The following is a 16,030-nucleotide window of genomic DNA, read 5'->3' as shown; positions in this document are numbered from 1 at the left end:
ACCCCTAAATTCACAGCAAACCCCAAGCTTATCCTAAAAGGCAAGCTGGCTAAGCAGGAATTATGCTTTGACAAAGCAAGGCACTGAATGTCCCTATAAGGAACATGATCTGTTCTCAGAGGCCTAGAGGAACATACTCTGGGACTGCAGGAAAACTTTATTCCTTAATTTGTATTTGTTTGGACCTTCCTGGTACATTGTTACTGTTACAGAGAAATAATAATAGTGACATTTAAACACACATGTCTCCATACTTCCATAGGACTGAAAATGTATTTAAATAATCTGAACTCAAAATCCTAACTCCCAACTGAAGAATAGGGAATGTCTATCCCAATGATTGCCTACCTATAAGCAAGAGCTATGTTTGTTAGCAGAATTCACATTTGCTGCAATATACAATCATTAATTTAGACATATATTACGAGAGTAAATAACTGGAAGATAAGTGATATTTTACTGGGCACACACTTGTAATCTCAGCTCTTGGAAGTGAGACCAGCCTGGTCTACATAGATGAATTATGGGAAAGCTACCCAGAAAATCTAGCTCAAATGTGTTGATTAATTCATTAATTCAATTTTTAAAGACAGGGCAAATGCAATTATCTAAAACATTTTTTAGGGTTTGTGACAAAAAGAAAGACACTTCCTTATACTTAAACAGTCTCAATACTACTCACAAGGAAAGCATGAGTCTTTGTTCAAAGAATACATGAAATAAAAAAGCCTTAAAACCTAAGAAATTGGACTGGAAAGATGGCTCAGCAGTTAAGAGTACTGGCTGCTCTTCCAAAGGTCCTGAGTTCAATACCCAGCAACCGCATGGTGGCTCACAACCATCTGTAATGAGATCTGGTGCCCTCTTCTGCCCTTCAGGCAAACATGTAGCCAGAACACTGCATACATTAATAAATAAATAAATCTTGAAAAAAAAAACTAAGAAATTAAGTCATAAAACACCACAATTATCCTACTATGAGAAAACCCACAGACGAAGTAAAAACTAATATAAAAGATTTATTGCCGGGCCTTTAATCCCAGCACTCAGGAGGCAGAGCCAGGCGGATCTCTGTGAGTTCGAGGCCAGCCTGGGCTACCAAGTGAGTTTCAGGAAAGGTGCAAAGCTACACAGAGAAACCCTGTCTCGAAAAAACAAAAAAAAAGATTTATTAAGCAAAGGGCTTGATCTATTTACTGAAATCATATCAAAGAGAAAACATTTTCACATATCAAGCAAGTATTTCTAAGGAAGGCAGTAGTTTAATAATAGAGCAACTGCCTAGCATGAGCCCTGCCTAGGTTTCACTCCAAGATGAAAATTATCCAGAATAATGGGGATCTAAGCAAAAATAACATAATTGTAAAGGAAGTAAGCTTTTTAAAAGGAAAGCTGAGCAATAATGATTATTTAGAACTAATTTGTGTATACATGGGCCCAAAATGACAAAAAGCAAACAGAAATCACACAGATTTGAATAAAAAACAAGATTATTCTTCAACTCTGAAGCAAAATTTATGCAGTGTGAAAAATAAGCAACATTTTCATATTTTACATGTTTAAATCATGAGCTGGACAGTGGCTTGTGTGGGGCTAAGAGCATCAAGACAAGGTCATCCTCAGGTGAGTAGGGAATTCAAAGTCACCTTGGTCTACTAATGACCAGATCACAAAATAAGTAAGTCTGGCCAAAAATTTTTAGCCCACATGTGTTTTTCTACTTTTTCAAAGCACAACTAACATTGACATTTAGTGATCATGTAAAAAAGATCTCAACCAGGTGTGTTGGCACATACTTTAATCTCATGGCTCTGGAGTCAGAGGCAAGAAGACCTCTGAGTTAGCCTGCTCTACTCAACAATGCCAGGCTCACCAAGAATACATATTGAGACTATTTCAAAGAAACTAAAATAAAAGCCAGAATGCTGGTGTAAACCTTAATTCCAGCACTTGGGAGTCAGATGCAGGAGGGGCTGTCTGTGACTTCAAGGATAGCCTGGTCTACATGCAAGTTCCAGGACAGCCAGGACTACATATAAAGAATGTTTCAAAAAACCAAACTGAATCAAAACAAGGTCTACTTTTATTACACCAAAATATTAAAGTCCTTTATTACTTAATCCTAAAGAGTCTTTAAAATTTCAGTGTCTCCAATAGTCACAGCCTTTTATGGTACTGATAAAGATTAAAATGATTCTTCAAAACTAATATTAAATGCAAAAATATTTTATTCATCCTCTCCTAATAGTAGTCAAAGTATTCCAAGTATCATAATTTGCAAATATTTATTTTATGGCTAGCACAAAAGACTAGTTCTATGAGGTCAGAACTTTTCAGAACATGCTGTTACAGCATACAAATAAAAATTAACAAATTGAAGAAAAAAATCCAATCCTGTATAAATTTATTCAACACACATATCCTAAATGTTATTTAAATACTAATACTGTTTCTGAAAGTTTTTTGTAGGTATATATGTGTTTGTGTGTGTGTGTGTGTGCTGATGTGATGTGTGTGTATCTGTGTGTATGTATATGGTGGTATTTTATTTGTACTGAAATGTGATTTTAATTGTATGTTAATAAATAAAGTTGCCTGGGGGTCAGAGCTATTAGAGACATAGCAAGAGCATGGCGGTGGTGGCTCACGTCTTTAATCTTAGCACTCAGGAGACAGAGGCAAGCAGATCTCTGAGTTCGAGGTCAAAATTTACAAGATTAATATATATAGATATATAGATATATATACATTTTAAACGTTGTTAAGATATGAATGGTCATATAGAGTACTAACTAATTCTAGAAAAAAGGCTTCAATTAGCTGCATATATATGTCTTTATGTTCGAGTCTCTTATCAGTTTTTTGCAGGAAATCACGGCCAGGCCTAACATCAACTGAAGTCTCCAGGAAGAAGATGGGGCCCCACAACAACAACAATTCCACATGGACAATAATAATATCACTAAGCTGAGAAACATCATCTACAGATCAGCTTTGAACTACAAGGTGCTCAGAGCAATTTTGAGATGACTAGCTGAGATGATCCAGTCTCAAAGACTACTTGAATAAGGACTTGGGATAAACCCTGAACTTTGGCATTATACACAGACTGGATAATGAAGAATATAGTTACCTTTCCTAGAATTTGACAATTAACCTAAAATTTTTCTTTCAGGATAAAGATAACTTCACCCATACCCAGCAGGAAGCAATTTTAAGAATACCACGCCCACATTCCCAAAGAGGTGGTGTGGGGTGGGTGGTTTTTTGGTCTTTTTAATGGGTTTTGGTTCTGGGATAATTCTCATTGTTTAGGGGGGTTGGTTACAAGTTGTTGTCAAGTGTTAGGAGAAAGGCTAAGCAAAGGAGATTAGATTTAAGGCTCTTGTTTAAAAAAAAGTGAGAAAGAAAGAAAAGAAAAGAAAAGAAAAGAAAAGAAAAGAAAAGAAAAGAAGAAAAGGACAATTACTAGTTTTAAATACTTTACATTGGATTGGATTGTTTTATATTGTATACAAATTATATATATTGAAATTGATATTGTTAGAAAATGCTATATGTATATTTCTAATTGTACTTATACCGTTCATTTAACAATGCAATTTTCTGATCCTTGAATGTTATTATTACCAACTATTAGGATATAAAGAAATGAAAGTTAGTAGTTAGACATTACAATAGAACTTGTAGTCATATTAGATATGTTCTAAAAATTGAGCAGATATATTTTAGACAGGTCATCTTCAAACCCTTCAGAGATATACAGAATATGGCATTTAAAATGTTTTAATAACTTAGAAAATTTTTCTTTTTTGAGACATGTCGGCTCCTGGCAGTACCAATCTACTTCAGAGAAAATATGGGCATTGAAGACACTGCATATGGAGTTAACTTTCATTGTGGCAAAAGTTAGCCACTGGACAACAAAGTATCCTCAAATCAACTGCTGACAAACAGGAGAGACAGGACATGAAACAAAGGACTACTGATTCTTGCCAAGACAAGTGTGGTTATGGCTTTATTAAAGGCATCTTCTGAGGCCAGGACAATATGGCACCATCCCTGAAGTGGCCTTTACAATCTGGGAAAGGTACAGTGTCCTTTTCTTCGAAGGCAGCTGAACAGGCAGTGGGCTGATGGCTTCTGATGTGCAATGGAACAGCAGCTAAAACAGTTATTCTTAAAGAGTAACTAAGCTCACACCTCTCAATGGTAGACTGGCATTTAATAGAGGGATGTGGAGAAGAATGGGATGCTGAGATGAAGCCATATATATACAGCCAAGAAGAATGGACAGCTGAATTAAAAAACCATCAACAATTTCCAGAATTTAAAATCCTGAATCATGACATGACACTAGTGGAATTCAGGTGTTTCTGGTACATGGACTGCTCTCATCCAATGTGAGGTTGAACTGTTGACCTTGTGTACATCCTACTTCACAAATGAGTCTGTCAGATATGCTAAGCCTATAGGCTGAAGATGATGCCCCAGGACTGCGGAGAAACCTCAGGTGACTGTCCAGGCAGCTGGCTGTTTCTGTCAACTCACAAATTTTTTGGAAATTGCTTGCATACACTTCCTGTTTTTATTTTTGTTAGGTAATATTTCCTTCTTGGGTCTCTGAGGGAGTTGAAGATTAGTTATAGTTGAAGGTTAGTTAGTTATAGTTGAAGACTAGTTAGGATAGAAAGTGAATTAGGTACATTTTGGACTTACCAAAATAGGATAGATAATGGAATTATTTTCTCTGAATTTGTCAAATACAAATGGATTAGACATTGTTTAGGTATTTATTACTTGTATATAATGTATATAGTTAATGTACTTTTGTATATAGTTTTTCTTTTGTTAGTTATAACCTTTTTCTTTTTATTAAATAGAAAAGGGGAAATATGGTGGTATTTTATTTGTACTGAAATGTGATTTTAATTGTATGTTAATAAATAAAGTTGCCGGGGGGGGGTCAGAGCTATTAGAGCCATAGCAAGAGTGTGGTGGTGGTGGCGCACGCCTTTAATCCCAGCACTTGGTACACAGAGCTAGGTAGATCTCTGTGTGTTCAAGGATACAGCCAGCATTGGAGACACATGCCTTTAATCTCAATACCAACCATAGAAGACCTGGAAGTCTCTACAGACAGGCAGTGACGAGGCAGTCATGTGTTTGGGTTTACAACCAATGAGAAGGCAGAACAGAAAGACTATATAAAGACATACACACAGGAAGTAGGTCCTTTTCGGAGAGCTCTCTTGGCTGAAGCAGGCTCTCAGTTCTGACCTCTTGGCTTTTCTTCTCTGAATCGGCTCTGTGTTTCTCATTTAATAAGACAGTTGGTTACATCTACATATGTATGTGTGGTGTGTGTGGTTTATGTGATGTGTGTCTATTTGTGTTTGTGTGTGTCTTTATGTTTGTGCACACATTTGTGTGTATGTGTGTATTTGTGTTTGTGTGTCTTTGTGATTGAGTAGTGCCTGTGTATTTGTGTGTGCAGTGTTTGTGTGTGTGTTTATGTTTATGTTGTGTGTGCATTTGTATATGTGTGTGAGAAAGAGAGGTGTGTGTGTGATATATCTCTGTGATGTGTGAGTACACATACATGCTAGATCTCATATGCAGTGGCCAATGGACAACTTTCATGACTGGTTGCTCTCTACCATGAGTTCCCAGGAACAAGCTTATTGCCCCTGTATAGCAATGTCCTTTGATCTGATGAGTCATCTCAAGATCTCACAAATACATGTAAATAAACTTTTAAAAATAATTGCTGGCACCTAAAGTCAGTACAATCATACTGTCATGTGTGATTGCTTTTCAAACATACAAGAACTAACTTAGATTTACTATTGAACCATCTTAGGTCAACTTCATGAGTGGGAAGATTTTAGTGCTTAAAATAATTTTATCTAAAGCAACAGTGGCTACAATTACCAAAATCCACTGGTCTATGCAGTTGCTAACACCAGTTTGAAACTTCTCTAGTGCTAAACATTAGCTAGATACCTTTAACATAGGACAAAGTTGGCAATTTACCATGCATACAAATTAAAATACCATCCATTAATATAGGCAGGTGACAGGGAAGTCCTTAAACTTTAAAAAATACAGAATACATGTACTAGCAAAGAACCCCTCTACTGTGAGATTCCATGTGATGCCAAGTAGAGAGTTCCTCCTTCTGTGAAACTCTCTAGAGCTACAAATTACAAATACCAACATTAAATCATTTTTATTCAAAATTCCATTTCCTAGGATCCATATCCTAATAGCTATGATTCACAGTAACTCAAATGATGTTGAGTAAGGTGGAGTAAACTCTTCTTGCATTCCTGACAAGCAGCCAAATTTGGTTACCATTACTCCACACTTGGAATATTTGTTTTTAAATCCCCCATATCATCCCCCCAATTATGTGAATGGCACAATGGTTGTGACCAAATGCCCTCATGCTCTGTAGACTCTGTTATATAGCTCTCATTGGCTGAACCACTTTCATTTCTAACTCTACAAGAAGCAGTAAACCTAGCTCTTCTGATCTAACATGTCATATAACCCCAGCACTCAGAAGCTAGGAAGAAAGTTGCCATGAATCAGTGGCCTCCTGGCCTAGATAACAAAACAACAACAAAACAATTCCATTCATGATAGTAAGGGCAGGCCTAAGAATTTCAAGTCCTTTGCAGCAAGAAAAATCACATTTGAGGTACCACTTTTTGTTCCAACTTTCTTCCCTTTTGCTGTGATTAAATTCTTTAACCAAAAGGAACTGTGGTAATGGACAGATTTATTTGATTGATGTCCCTAGGTCACAGTCCATCTTTGCCGGAGCTTAGGATACAAACTCAAGCTAATAAATGAAGGCAAAACATGAGGGAACATTTCTTCCTAGCTTATTCTCTTGGTCATGCTAAGCTACCTCTCTTATCCAGCCCAGACCAACTTGCTTAGAGATATTGCCAACTTAATCGAAGAGACTTCAAACATCAATCATAATCAACACAATCCCTTTGAGATATAGCAATCAGATATTCTGATCTAGGCACATTCTCAACTGATGTTCCCTCAGATGACTCTAGGCCATGACATGTTGACAGCTGAAGCTAATAAGGAAAAAGAGACAATAATATACAAGAAGATTTTAAAGATCCAAAGCCATATCCAATCACTTAAGCAGCTAAAACCCAAACATAAAGATAGCAACAACTGGAAAACACAGATATGCTATGAAATGGGCAGAGGCAAGTCTCTAAGATCAAGAGAGAGGGCAGATCTCTGTGAGTTCGAGGCCAGCCTGGGTTACAGAGTGAGTTCCAGGAAAGCTGCAAAGCTACACAGAGAAACCCTGTCTTGAAAAACCAAAAAAAAAAAAAGAAAGAAAAAAAAAGAAAGAAAGAAAGAAAGAAAAAGAAAATGGGTTGTGTGAGGAGGGTGCTCCACCAAATTTGGAGAGATTCGTTTGAAGCCTTCTGAGGTTTCAACTTTGTAGAAAATAGTTTTGGCTACTAAAAGGATTTAATTCTCTTACAGTAAAGAAAAGGATGTCAGTTAGGATCACTTAGACAACATTTTGTTTCCAATAATTGAAGATTGCCTGTAAGTCTGCATTCGAGTGAGGAAATGAAAACTTTTTAAAACAAAATGCAAGAAAACAGATTTTTAAAGAATCAGTGTTCACCTAAAGCAACTTGGTTTGCTCTAATTGCTTTATAAGTCACAAGCACTTTTGAAAACAAATGTATTGCTATTTTTTGCATGTGACTGTGCATGAGAGAGTGTTTGCAGGATCTGGAATAGTAGATAGTTATGAGCCTCTCAACTCGAGTGTTGGTATCTGAACTCAGGTCATCACCAAAAAGAATATGTGCTGAGCCACCTGCCAAGACATTTTATCCAATAAACCAAAAGTCTTTCACAGATTGATAACAATAAGAACAACAAAACCTCAATAAATAAAGAAGCAAAGAAGTAATCCTTGGGAACATGCTGCATCAAAATTAAGATGTTGTTTATGGTAAATTTGCAGCATAAAATGAATACAATCCAACAACAGTGCCCAACAATTTATAAGAGGAAAGCTGATTACAAAGCTACATTCACAGTGGAGGCACTCAGAATGATGAATGGGATTATGTAAAATAGTACACATATTGACATAATATGACTTCTATACTTATCACAAAACTACAACAATCAAGAATGTGTACAATATTGATAAAAGAATAAAGGGGATAGAGAGAAGAAGCCAAGAACAAAGGAAGGAAAATATAGTCAACTATTAATCAAAAGACCAAAGGAAACTTAGCCAGGAAAAGTGTGATCTTGCCCAATGTTACCCAGCTACCCATGATTCTATGTGTACAGAAATTAAATAAACACAGACTTCACAGCTTTCACAAAATTAACTCAAAGTGACCCTTAAAATGTTATTTCTGATCCACCAGCTACTGACATTTCTTCCAAAGACAGAGGCAAACAGAGGTGATCTCTTGCTATGGCTCTGCAGCCCCTTATGCCTCCTTGTGTTTTCAGGTAAACCCAGCCCCACTGCTGCCCAATCCCAAAACAACATAGAAGAATAATTTAAAATCTGCTTCCTGTCACACGGATTATGGCACAAGATGTGGATTCTGCCCTACCCACCCACACAACATCATGCACACCTGAGAAACCTCTGCAGCTCAGAAACTCCTGTTTTCCCCTGAAACTAAACTTCACTGAATCACACCATTGTGGCTGGTGGTAGCAGAAAATTAGAAACATTCTAATCATCTATTGCTAAAAGGCAATCCACATCACCATCACCATCTTTCTACCAGTTTCTAAACTGTTTGTAACACTTTCTAAGACAAACCTGAAAGAGGAATGCAATATTCAGAACTTCTAGAAACAAGACCACAGTTTTCCAATCTGTCTTCCCACTGCACACCAAAAGCATGCCTGTGTGCGCACACTGGACAATGATATCACAAGCATCACATCCTACAATGCCAGGACTGAAGAGTCTCCCCCTCCCCAGGAAATTCATACACAGTGAGGCTCAGAGAACTAGGATGACTGCCCAGGTCACCACATGGATGAACAGAACCACAGTCTGGCTCATAGTCCATCCAAATCTCAGTAGAAAGAACAGCTCAGCAGATCTGCTCTGAACACCCTACACTCACCATGGTATAGCTTGTGGTCTTCATTACAATGCACTACAGCAGAATCTCAGGAGAATCCTGGAAAGAACCTGCAAGCTACCTGCCACTAGTACTCCTCATTGCCAAGCCTTCCCAGAGTCCCTCATTGGCTAGGGCTACCCAGCTGGGCCTCAGAATATTAGCAGCTCCCCTACTGGGTGATCAGAGATCAAATGACTCAGACAGAATAGTCCTTCCAGCTCTGCCCTCCTAGCCCAGTAGAATGGGGCCTAGTCTAGAAAGTTTGTATTTTAGTAGGTATTCTTCTACTCTCGTAGACCACATCCTGTTCCTGGTCCAAAGCACAGGGTCCTTTGTGTGCACATTCCATTACACACTCAATGTGCAGTACAGCAAACCCATTGCCTTGTAGCTGAGAGTCTGGCAGCCAAACACAGGTCACATTCACACAGTAACTTACCGTGTGACTGATATTAAAGAAAAACAGGCCACTTATTAGACAACAATGAGGGGTGATGGCAGACCTTGGAGACAGGAAAGAGAAAATGGATATGATGGAATTATAATCTCAAATAATTATTTTGAAGAGTTGAAACAGGCTTTATGGCCATGTGCTCCAGAGACTAGGGATTTGTTTTTTTGTTTGTTTGGTTTTGGTTTTTTTGTTTTTTGGTTCTTTTTTTGAGACAGAGTTTCTCTGTGTAGCTTTGTGCCTTTTCTGGAACTCCCTCTGTAGTCCAGGCTGGCCTCAAACTCACAGAGATCCACCTGCCTCTGCCTCCTCTGAGTGCTGGGATTAAAGGCGTGCACAGCTGCAGCCGCCACCACCACCACCAGGTGAGACTTGGGATTTGTATTAGCCCACATCAAAGATATCTCAAAACCTTTTATCTTAGGGTATACATCTAAAAGCAGAAAAATAACAGTGTTGTTAGGCAGGGCCACAACATTTTACCCAGAACTATTTTGGTTGAACTACTGTAACCATAGCAATTTGGTTTCATAATAATCAGATTTCATAATAATTCTTGATTGCCCTGGTCTGTGGACCCCAAGAAACGGCTAATCAGGACATTTATGGAGCATCTAAAATTGATCACCTAATTCCACTTTGCTAATCTCAACTACTGATGAAGTAGCAAAGCTCTCAACCACAGTCCTGCTTCTCCTTTTCTGCAGTGTGACTCTACCAGCTTCAAAGTTTGTCTATGAACTCAATTCTTGCACAGGTCCCTCTTCATTTATAAGTCCCTATAAGTCTCTAAAAGCCAGAGAGACTGGAGATCTCTCATCAACTGGTCTATTTTTCCTTCTCACTGCTGAGTCAAGGCCCAGACTGGAAGGACTTATGACACTATCTACCCAGCACTGGGCAGCAGAGGCAGGATTAGGTATTCAAAGCAATTCTCAATTACATAGCATGAAGGAAGCCTCAATTACATAGCATGAGGAAGTGATATTACAAGCTCATAGTCTCCCATGCCAGGATGGCAGAGCCTCCCCCTCCCGAGGGAATCCACACTCAACATACCTCAGAGGCCAAGGGTCACCACAGGGACCAACAGAACCTCAGTCTGGCTCATGGTTCATCCCAGTCCAAGCAGCTCTGACAGCTTAGTCAACCTGCCTTTCCTGGTCTGGGGACAGTGGCCCCCACACTCACCATGGCATGGCTTGTGGTCTTCCTTAAAGCTCCCTACAGCAGATCAAGGGGAGAATCCTGGAAAGAGTCTACAAACTATCTCCTACTGGTATTCCTGATTGCTAAGCCTTCCCAGAGCCCCTCATTAGCTAGGACCACCCAGCTTGGGCTTCAGGACATTGGCAGTTACTCTACTGGGTGAGCAGAGATCAAATGACTCAGAGAACAAAAACCCTCCCAGGTTTGTCCTGCCACACTATGATCAGACAGGACCCTAATCTGGGAATTTTGTTGTTTAGTAAAATCTTTCATTCTCCCAGAGCATTTCCTGTTCCTCTTCAAAGGCTCAGCATTCTATGTGTGCACATGCTATTACACATTCAATGTCCATTGTAGCCAACCCTTTACTTCACAACTGGTAGGTCCTGCAACCAAACACAGGTCACATCCAAACAGTAACTGTTGTTAAACAAAAGGAGGCCATGGATTAGAAAACAAAGAAGGGTTTATGGGAGGGGTTGGAGGCAGGAAAGAGATAGTGGAAATAATGTAATTATAATCCCAAATAATTCTGTTATGACCATGTGCTCCAAGGCTAGAGATTTGTATTAGGGCACACCAAATACTACTCGCATCATTTCTCTTGGAGTATGCATCTTAAACCTGAAAAACACAGTCATGTTAGGCAGGGCCACACCATTTTATCCAGTGCTTCTATTTAAGTTGAACTGGTGTAACCACAGTATTTTGGTTTCATGAAAATTCAGTTCTTTGTCCAGATTCTTGATTGCCTGGTCTGTGGACCCAAGAAATGGTCAGTCAGGACATTTATTGATCACCTAAAATTGATTACCTCACTACTCATTTCTAATGTCAACTACTGTCACAGCAGAAAAGCTTTCACCCTCTTTCTAACCCAACCCTTTCTGTGCTGTGACTACACCTGCTTTACAGTTGGTCAGTGAACTCATTCTTACACAGGTCCCACTTCATTTGTAAATTCACAATAAAATCTATCGAAGTTCACTGGTCTATTTTTCCTTCCCACAGACCAGTCAAGGCCTAGCCTAGAAGGTGTTGAGGACTGTCTTTCCAGTACTGGGCAGCACAGGCAGGATTCGGTGTTCAAAGCATTCCTCAGTCAGACAGTGTGAGGCAAGCCTGAGATACAGAAGGCATTGATCTAAACCAGTGGTTCTCAAACTTCCTAATGCTGTGACCTTTTATTTTTTTTTATTTTATTTATTTATTTATTTATTTATTTTGGTTTTTCAAGACAGGGTTTGTCTGTGTAGCTTTGTGCCTTTCCAGGAACTCACTCTGTAGCCCAGGCTGGTCTTGAACTCACAACGATCCACCTGGCTCTGCCTCCCGAGTGCTAGGATTAAAGGCATGAGCCACTGCCACCCAGCTTCTGTGACCTTTTAATATAGTTCCTCATGATGTGGTGACCCACCACCACTATAAAATTATTTTTACTGCTGCTTCATAACTATATTTTTGCTGCTGTTACGAATTATAATATAAATATCTGCTCTTTCCAATAGTCTTAGGCCAGTACTGTGATAGGGTCATTTGATCCCCTAAAGGGAGCCGTAACCACCAAGGTTGAGAAGCACTGCTTTACACTGACATAAATAAATATATAAATAAACAGCCCTTAAGAAAAAAAATGGAATGAAATTCTTAAACTGGGAAACATTGAAAAACAGAAAAAAATAGCAGTAATGCATTTAAAGAAAACAAATTTAAAAATGATACCAATAATTAATGTTTTAAAATGATAAAAATAATTGGAAGAACACTTAGCTATACTGACTTTGAAATGGAGTAGGCATTTCCCTGGTAGAGAGAATGCCATTAATAAGAAACTGCATGACTTTATGTAAAATATTAGCCATTGAGTGCTGTGCGATAACACATGGAGTTACAGCCAACGGCCTGTGTCTCGAACCTCTCAGCTGTCTTAACCGTGTCAACCAGGATTGCACATATCTGCATAGGAGAATTTGCTAATTGGAAACTGAATGCTTAGTAGTTAAAGCTATTCTCCCTAGATTGTACACCCACCAATTCTGTCTGTCTTCATTCACATAGAAGGAATTAATACATGCAGGGAAAATACACAGAAAGTCACTCACCATGCCCCATCAGTTCTTTGTAATGGAGACCTCTGCAGCTCAATGTCTTCAACTTCAGTCTGTGATCTAGCTTTTGTCTAGTCTGTTTCCCCCTGCAGTGTACACAGTACACTGTTCCTCCTCTTCTGGTCTGAAGGGAAGAAGCCATGCTCCACACACAAATCCTTTCCCTATTCTGCAAATGGATAGTCCACTATATGACTCAAACTGGCAAATTTAGAACTCTCTGGTGCTGTAGACATGTAATCCAAGATTTAGGGTGGTTAGTCAGGAGGATAACAAAGGCAATGCCCTTTGGGGCTACAGACAGGGTTCAAGTTCACCTCAGTCAACATAGAAGACCTTGACTCAAAACTGCTTTTCAAAAAGACTGGAGATGCTGTTGTTCTGGAACTAATATACCTTTATGGCACACCAGGACTTAATGTTGGTTTTGACTCTGTAATGGTCCCTTGAGCAGCATTTAGATGCCAGTTTTTTAATGGTTTTTTTTTTTTTTTTTTTGCTGGTTGTAAATCAGGGTTACCTCCTTTTCTTTCTTTTTTTTGGTTTGTTTTTTGTTTTGTTTTGTTTTGTTTTGTTTTGTTTTGTTTTGTTTTGTTTTGAGACAGGGTTTCTCTGTGTACCTTTGCACCTTTCCTGGAACTCACTCTGTAGCCCAGGCTGGCCTCAAACTCACAGAGATCCGCCTGGCTCTGCCTCCCAAGTGCTGGGATTAAAGGTGTGTGCCACCACCGCCCGGCTGGGTTACCTCCTTTGTAATGGGAGTGTAGCTGGTTAATCTACACTGGGGAACAAACATTTACATCTTATCATACTCATCTCTAACAGGCATAGTTAGCATACTACTTACCTTTGTGGTATTTGTGATGCAGCCCTCCCTTACCTAAATTCTACTTTGTGACTTAATGTCTCCTAAGAACTGGTATAAGAACTCCTTATACCATCAATTCTGCTTTTTCTACATCACAGTTTAGCAGTGGAGTGCTACTCTACACAGGAAATACTGTCTACAACTTCCACAGAATTAACGCCAGATGGATTCTAAATCAAAATGTTAAATGTTCAAAGTGCAGAACTTCTGGAAGATACTAGAGGAACCAGGGCTCTCTCAGTTTGGCCAATCTGTGTGCCATAGCCACAACGCAAGCGCTAAGGGTGCTGCCTTTTCACAGTGATGTCAACAAGGATATTTCAAAGCACAGTCTTCTGCACAGATGCAGCCTGTAGAGTGAAGTTACTCAGATGCTGCCAGCTGGCCCTGGGAATTGCAAAGACCATGCAGAACCATGCAGAACCACTTTGGACCATGCAGGAGTAGGCAGGAACATGTGAAACTCTGTATCTGGCCACTGATTCCCACCCATTCAGGGAGGTTCCCACCACACTGGCTCCCATGGCTCAACTAGCAGCTCCTCCCAGTCTGGGGATAGCAGCCCCTGCTCACCATGCCGTGGTTTTCCAGCTCGCCCATGCTCTCTGCAAAGCTCCCTGCAGCAGCTGTCCCAGCAATGTACACAAAACCGCTGGCGCCGGCTTCTGAACCCGGCAGCCGGAAGGACCCTGCACAACTTCTGACTGGCAGGTCGCCTGGAGTGTCTGATTGGCTAGTGAGGTCTGAGTGACAAGAGCACCTCCCATAGGGTTACACTGTGCTTAAAGACACACACACACACACACACACACACACACACACACACACACAATGGTTCCTGATCCTGCCTTCCACCCCAGACAAAGACCTTTTCTAGGTTAACAGAGATAAGCATTTCAATAGCCCTTGCCCCTGGCTCCTAAAGCAGATCCTGCTATCTTCCTGCTCTCCAGAGGCACTTCCTTTTCTCCTCCTGGACACAATGTGGCTAGATAGCTTGTACAACTCACTATACTATATAGGATGGAGTGATTCCTTATCAAACAGGTTGAAGGGTACCTAGAATATTAACAACTAAAAAGAGATTTAAGGGCACAAAAGGATATGTTTGTTATGTGACTTCACACTGAGGTCAGGTGAACTGAAGGTACTTTTTACCAGGTTGTCACAGGGACTTCAGACAACCAGGAAAGAAAAGCAGGAACTTGATCACAAGTCTTTCTCCTATCAGAAAGCTGGATGGTGGCTATTGTACCATTCAGAGACCCCCCCAAAGATCACCAAGAGAACAAATCTGATGAAAACCAAAGAGTCTTTTTTATTGTTTTGAGTTAACCTGGGTGTCTCTGTCCATCTGACACAGCAGCAGAACAGGAAAGACCATGAGTAGCCATCAAGCAGGGTTTTTATAATGGTTCGGGTAGAGGATCTGGGGGAATTCCAATTCTATATAGTTACTAGGTCAGGATTGGTGCCTACTTCAAGTTAGAGATGCTTGGTTTGAACTGATTGGAGAGTTGCAGCTGCAAGGAAATTGCCATATCTTCTAGCAATCTATGTTATTGTATCCCACAGGACATATCTGCTGCTTTGTTTATTATGCCAGTTATGTTATATCATATCCTTTAGGTTATGGCAGAAAATGTCTGGTGTGCAGCTCCTAATTGTGTGGGTCTAGAGGCAATGGGGCAGCACATCCTCTGGTGGTTTGTTTATTTTGTTTTGTTTCGTTTTTTAGAACAATTAGTCTGCAACTCTGGCGTCCGCTCAAAGGCTCCATTGTTTTAAGAGTTTTATTCCTGAAATTCAGAGCACACTGTTGGCAAATGAATAATAATAAGGAATAATCTTCATGGAAAATAATAATAAGAAATAATCTTCATAATTGAGCTAGGAAGAACGTTTTTAGGAGCACCATTTTTAGCCAGCACGTTTTCCTCAGTGGGAAGATGGAAAGGGAAAAAAAAACCCACAGCCGGATGGTGGTGGCACATGCCTTTAATCCCAGCACTCTGGAGGCAGAGGCAGGCAAATCTCTGGGCTAGAGAGTGAGTTCCAGGAAAGGCACAAAGCTACACAGCGAAACCCTCTCTCGAAAAACAAAAAAACAAAAAAAAAAAAAAAAAACCAAAACAACAACAAAAACAAAAAAACAGCTGCATTATTCAAGGTCCTCTACACGAACAGGACTGGTAGAATGAATCTCTCCATGTATATAGAAAGTAAA

At 39.6% G+C, this 16,030-nt stretch overlaps 1 protein-coding gene across 1 annotated transcript in view; it reads right to left on the bottom strand.

The window, feature by feature from the left end:
• The window catches only part of LOC128114211 (zinc finger protein 431-like), a 29,393-nt gene extending 14,935 nt beyond the window's left edge, over positions 1–14,458 (bottom strand). The window contains exons 1-2 of the mRNA XM_052744037.1: positions 14,377–14,458; positions 9,607–9,670 (exon numbers count right to left, since the gene is read on the bottom strand). The gene's annotated coding sequence lies outside the window, so the exon portion shown is untranslated. The remainder of the gene's footprint in view (positions 1–9,606; positions 9,671–14,376) is intronic.
• Positions 14,459–16,030: the final 1,572 nt, after the last annotated feature.

The sequence above is a fragment of the Peromyscus californicus genome, unplaced genomic scaffold (genome assembly GCF_007827085.1).
Source record: "Peromyscus californicus insignis strain IS unplaced genomic scaffold, ASM782708v3 Scaffold_19__1_contigs__length_69161282, whole genome shotgun sequence".
Lineage (NCBI taxonomy): Eukaryota > Metazoa > Chordata > Mammalia > Rodentia > Cricetidae > Peromyscus > Peromyscus californicus.
The sequence above is the reverse complement of the archived record's forward strand: the minus strand, read 5'-3'. Positions and strand labels throughout refer to the sequence as shown.